Source organism: Myotis lucifugus, unplaced genomic scaffold (assembly GCF_000147115.1).
Source record: "Myotis lucifugus unplaced genomic scaffold, Myoluc2.0 scaffold_201, whole genome shotgun sequence".
Classification (NCBI taxonomy): Eukaryota; Metazoa; Chordata; class Mammalia; order Chiroptera; family Vespertilionidae; genus Myotis; species Myotis lucifugus.
In genome coordinates, this window is record NW_005871249.1 from 820,301 (window position 1) to 824,791 (window position 4,491).

The 4,491-nt window shown below is 35.2% G+C and overlaps 1 pseudogene; it reads right to left on the reverse strand.

The window, feature by feature from the left end:
- Window positions 1-2,384: 2,384 nt before the first annotated feature.
- Window positions 2,385-2,951, reverse strand: LOC102430235 (annotated as a pseudogene).
- Window positions 2,952-4,491: the final 1,540 nt, after the last annotated feature.

The window sequence follows — 4,491 nt, forward strand, 5'->3', positions numbered from 1 at the left end:
TAGGAATATATCCCAAGAAACCAGAAACACCAATCAGAAAGGATATATGCACCCAGATGTTCATAGCAGCACAATTCACCATAGCTAAGATCTGGAAACAGCCTAAGTGCCCATCAGTAGATGAATGGATTAGAAAACTGTGGTACATCTACACGATGGAATACTATGCTGCTGTTAAAAAGAAGGAACTCTTACCATTTGCAATGGCATGGATGGAACTGGAGAGCATTATGCTAAGTGAAACAAGCCAGTCAATGAAGGAAAAATACCACATGATCTCACTCTTTCGTGGATAATTAAGACCATTACAAACTTTCGAACAATAATAAATACAGTGGCAGAGCTGCCTCAAACTGATTGTCGAACTGCAGTGGGAAGGCCAGGGAGGGTTGGGGGACAGGAGGGAGGGGAGTAAGAGATCAACCGAAGGACTTGTATGCATCCATATAACCATAACTAATGGACATAAGACACTGGGGGGTAAGGGAGGGCAGGGGCTTGTCAAGGGTGGGGGGGGGGGGAAAGGACACTTATGTAATACCCTTTGTAATACTTATAGCGAAAAAAAAAAAAAAAACTAAGATTCTGTCCCAAGTGCTAAGGGTTTATATATCATGTTTTCTTTTTCACTTAAAAAAACTTAAGAGGCATTCACAATAAATATAGTATCTATTGTGCATAAAGATTATGGAGAGAGATTATGAGGTTAATAAATTCCAGTATTCTCATTTTATGTGAACTTTTACTAAAATATATGCAAACATCTTTTTTTTTTACTTTATCAGTATTGATATGTTAGACCCCATATATTTCTATGGAATCTGAAATAACATTCTGTTTTTAGATAATAAATATTAGTAGAGATAAAAATGTTTCCAGTAAAGTGCTGTTGGCTATAATATTGTCTTTAATTTATAAACTATTACTAAAATTCAGATTTTTTAATTCTAAACTCAGAAGAAACATTGCAATAAACACTCTTACATGGTGAAATAATTTTAAAAAAAAAAGAAAAAAGAACAATTGTGTTTTGTTATCTATTTGTATTAATTTAAGCAAATTAATTTCATTCAGTGTCATTTGGAATAACAGATGTACTATTTCTAATATCTAGGAAGGTTTTGCTAAATAAGAGAGATGAATATTAGAAAAGTCTTCAGACAAATGCCTGAAGCATAAAAAATTTTCTTCTTTTCATTTACTGCTTTCTGAAAATTTTTGGTTTTGAAATACTTTTTATTCACAAACGAACATGTAACAAATGTCAATTTTTCATAATACTTTGATAAAATGTGATTTTCTGAAATAATAACCAATATAAGATTAAACATAAATTCTTTAGGAAAGTATCTTTGACTAAGGATAATTGGGCTTCTTGTTTTCAAAAATGGCTTTGCCTGGAAAACTCTAGAATGTATCTGGACCCATTTGCTGAGACTGATTATCCCATGATATATGTCTGCAATTTTTCATATCAGAACAATCTCTATCTGAGGGAATCTCCATTTAAAATGATCTACTTGTCTATAAATTAGAAATTAAAAAAATGTAATACTGATTTATTTAACTTCAAAAACATTTCAACATTCCAAACATACAAAAAATAACAAAACATTGCAAATTGCGTTTAGTACAGAAAGTTCTTGAAGTTTTATTGATGCAGTGACTCTTCACTTTGTTGACAATGAAGAGTTGTACAGGATTTTTTAAAACTACCACACTAACTAAAAAAGATCCAAACACTTTCATGCGAGCTGACCCCCTTTTTCCACAGCTAAGAATGGCAGGATGCTATGTCACTATAGACAAAAACAAGACAACTTGAAGTTAAATGGATGCTCACTGCATTGTCCAGCCTCACAGTGCACTCCCTGAGCTGCGGCCCCTCCAAAAGGCATCTTACCTAAGCCTCAACGCTAAGCAAAGAGCATCAAGAGCTTGTCTTGGTTGTTTGTTCTTTTTCCAAACTATAGATATGTGCAGTTGAGAACTCAGGATTTCTAGCCAATAACCAAATAGTAAATACCACCTTACAGATTAAAAAAAAAAGAAAAGAAAATGCCAGAAACATCTTTAAATGCCTTGTCACACCAACGGCAAAGGACACAGATTGAGGAGAACACAAGAGCCTTTTCATTTTAAAAATGTTTGGAAATATATACAACTTTGATATAGTTTCTGGGTACTCCGGACACCCATGGCCACTTCATGCAAACCATGGACAATTTCTGGAGCACTTTGAGAGACTACATATATATGATCATGATCCAATTGTGTAATTAAACCTACTGAGGGCAACAGACACCTCTCAAATAAGAGCTGTGTCAATTAGGGCGCTCCTACACTAAGGTATTCATTCACAAGGAGACAGATAAACAGCTTTTTTATTCCTCCTCCTCCTCTTCATCTTCTTCCACCTTTTTCTGGGCAACTTTAGCAAGACCCTTTGCGCCATCAAACTTGACTTTAGACTTATAGTTGGCGAGATCCTTCTCATACTTCTCCTTCAGTTTTTCAGCCTTATTGTTGTAAGGCTGCTTTTCACTGTCACTTAAGTTATTCCACATCTCGCCCAGCTTCCTTGCCACATCTCCAATAGAAATTCCAGGGTTTGTGGATTTGATCTTGGGGCGGAATTCTGAGCAGAAAAGGAAAAATCCAGACGTTGGCCTTTTGGGGACATTTGGTTCCTTCTTCTTCTTGCCTCCCTTAGCTGGTCCATAATCCTTCATTTCCTGATCATAGTGTACTTTATCTGCCTTTGCCATCTCATCAAATTTAGATTTCTCTTTTGCCGACATTGTCTTCCACCTCTCAGAACACTTAGAAAATTCTGCAAAACTGACTGGAACTTCTGGGTTTTTCTTCTTGTGTTCCTCTCTGCATGTCTGCACAAAGAAGGCATAAGCAGACATCTTGCCCTGTGGCTTCTTGGGATCACTGTTAGCCATCCTGACTGTATTGTATTGTTCACTAGTCTTGGCTACGCAGGGCACAAGGTGAGGCTCAGTGCTCCCCAGCCTCATGCCAGCTGCCTCCACGAGAGCTTCTCAATTTTTTTTTAAATTTTCCAATAATCATAGTCTCAAAATCAAAATAAAATAATGCCCCTTCTTCCCCAAAACAACAACAAAAAGTCTGAGCAAATCCTGTGGACCCGATAATGACTTGGATGTTTGGATGGAAAATACCTTTAGCAGTATGCCAGTACACTCACTAAAACTTTGGTCTGCTGCTAAATGGGAATTTGGCTGTGAATTATTCATTTAATAAACCATTATGTTACAAAGCAGGTAAAAATTTCTGACAAAAACACAAGACAATAAATAGTTCTTGGACCAAAAACAATGAGAGATTCGCTATCTTGTTTAAACTGTGTTCAATAACATTAAATGTTTACATGGTGGGAAACTGGTGTTACAACTGTGAGTCTCCTCTCCACTCATGAAAACATGTAGAACAGTTTGATTTTAAAGAATATTCAACTTGTAATTATATTCTTCTGTAAATATATGTTTTCTCTGAGGCCAAGATTTATAGTAATAGGCCAAAATGATATAAAAAGGTAAGAATATAATTGAAATACAAAATAATACTTTGAGAAAATTAAGTAAATTCACAATCACAAAATAAGAGGAATTCTTGTCTGCCAATTTCAGAAATTCAATAATACTTATATTTCAATTGAGTTGTGTAACATAGTGAGCATACACTTAGACCTAGGATATAGAGGGAGTCACATATTTTAATAATTATAAAGGCAGTGTTTATTAAAATACATTTATTAAAATACATTTCACTTTCACTTAACAGCTATCAGCTGTTAAAATGTGTATACATTTTTTTGGGAAACCCTATATGAATCTGCTTTGCTTCAAGTTTTCTCATTTATTAGCTGTGTGGTCTCTGGCAAGTCACTTATCCTCTCCATTGCTTTGATTCATCAACTGTAAAATGAGGAGAATAGTAATATCTACCTTGTGCTATTGGGAGGGTTTTATAAATTAATGAAGGAATGCATACAGGACAATGTTTGGCATTTAGCAACCACTGGACAGAAGTGAGAGTATTAGTTCTTCCCTAATTTTCTGGAGTTTCAGTTCTAATCTAACTCTAATGAGGATTTTAATTTTGCTTTGGACATTTTAGTTTCTTGGAAATCCTCTTTTATGAGTGTCACCTCTGAAATAAACTCAATCTGCATTGGCATTTCCTGATGCAAAAAGTGCTCTAGTGTTATGCATGTGGCCTCTGGAGCCAGAATCTCTGGTTTTTAATCCCAGTTCTGCCAATTCACTTTGTGCAATCTGGGGCAAGTTACCTAAACCTGTTCCTCAGTTTCTACATCTGCAAATCTACTTCATACAGATGTCGAGAGAATTGAGTTTAAAAATCATTATAAAAGTAACGACTATTTACACTCTTTTAAATAAATGTTTTATTTCTATAGATGCTTTTCTGTTCCTGTCTCACGAACAGTGTATCTTTTGT